We start from the raw sequence: 1,980 nt of genomic DNA on the forward strand, positions 1-1,980 counted from the left end.
AAAAATTAAAAGAAGAAAATTATTCTAACAAGAACAAAAATTCAGAAGAATATTTATTCAATGTAATATCTGAACAAACTAATGAGGCATTTAGGAAAGACAACAAAAAAAATATAAAAATAGCAGATACAGTAAAGATTAATCCACCCCTACAAACTTTAGAAGAAAACGTGCTAGAAAAAAATTCGTGGCTAGATGATAGACCTTTAAATGAAATTATGAAAATAATAGAAAATAAGGGGGGGTCCCGTTTGCCTACAATCCCGATTGCCAACAGCTTCGTTTGCCCACAACATTTTGCCTACAGCTTCGTTTGCCGACATTCCCGATTGCCTACAGAGCGATTGCCTACAAGCATTATTGCGCACATGTATATAATAGTTAAATAAAAGTACGAAAGTACGTTTGCGCACATGACCAAACATATTGCACACATGACTTTATTGCACACAAGCAGATTGCACACATGACATTATTGCGCACACACACATTGCACACATGACTTTATTGCGCGCATACACATTGCACACATGGCTATATTGCACACATAAACTAAAAAATCATATTAACACTTTGCACACATGACATTATAGCGCACATACACTTTGCACACATGACATTATTGCGCATATACGCATTGCACACATAAATTTATTGCACACATAAAATTAAAAAAATTATAATAAAAATTAATATTTGCACACACGACTGATTTTTTATGACGATTGAAATCTTGATCTTAGACAATTTAAAACAGACTTTACGCTGACTCCTTTTATTATTATATCTTTTTGATTTTTAGAAAATGTGGTATCCCAGACAAAATGCATGTCTCAAATCGGGACAAATGACGTTTTAAAGGCGTCATTAAGATATCTTCAAGACGTCTTATGATATGACGTCTTTAAGACGTTTTAAGGTTGGTTTATAATAGCCGTAACCGTTGATTTAAGCCGTAATCTTTAAGAAATTGACCAATCATAGTCAATTATTCTTCTCACATTCCACTGTGATTGCTCAATTTCTTAAAGATTACGGCTTAAATCAACGGTTACGGCTATTATAAACCAACCTTTAGGCCAGTATTCACAGTTGTTTCTTATATTTAAGACCCGCGTCTTAGGTACAATCCTAAGATGTTATTCACCAATCACAGAGCCGTATTCGCGTCTTAAGACATTACTTAAGACAATCTTGAAATAAGATCTGACTATGAATACCGACCTTAATGGTGTCTGTTATTGGGAGTTTGAACTATAGACTAAAGGCCGTCGCACACAAAATTGCATAAGCTGCATAAGCATAGCATAAGACCGCTGGACCAATGAGCATCTTATGTAAATTAATATGACGACTTTATGCTGGATGCTCATTGGTTTAGCGGTCTTATGCTACGTCTATGCTAAGCTATGCATTTTGTGTGCGATGGCCTTAAAGAAGGAACACAGACTTTTACATAACGCATAATGCATAAGCATAAGAAAATTGATGGTCTATTTCTTAAGCACATGTATGTATATATAAACCAATCAATTTTCTTATGTTTACGCATTATGCGTATGCAAAAGTCTGTGCCTACCCGCTTTATATAGATATAAACCGGTTCCTGCCGTAAGAGGCAGCGTGGGAGCATGACGGTGCAGACAGGCTGAGTTTCCACTGATGCGTATCATGCGTTCACGCTCATCACGAGTTAACCAATCAACACATCCCATTTTGATCCCGTCATAAGTAAGTAATAAAATGGGATGTGTGTGATTGATTAACTTGTGATGACGCGACGCGTGACGCGTCAGTGAAAACTCAGCCATAGCCTCAATTGTAGTTTTTTTCTCTTTCTCTGATCGCTTGGTGGGGATAGAAGTCGTGTTCAGCAGACCAAGCCGCTCAGTAGTAGTCAAATGTGATTGACTCTTACTTTTGGAACCAACCAATCAACGCAGTGTGTTGATAAGATGAAATCAACAGTTGTGCAACAAT

Source organism: Temnothorax longispinosus, chromosome 5 (assembly GCF_030848805.1).
Source record: "Temnothorax longispinosus isolate EJ_2023e chromosome 5, Tlon_JGU_v1, whole genome shotgun sequence".
Lineage (NCBI taxonomy): Eukaryota > Metazoa > Arthropoda > Insecta > Hymenoptera > Formicidae > Temnothorax > Temnothorax longispinosus.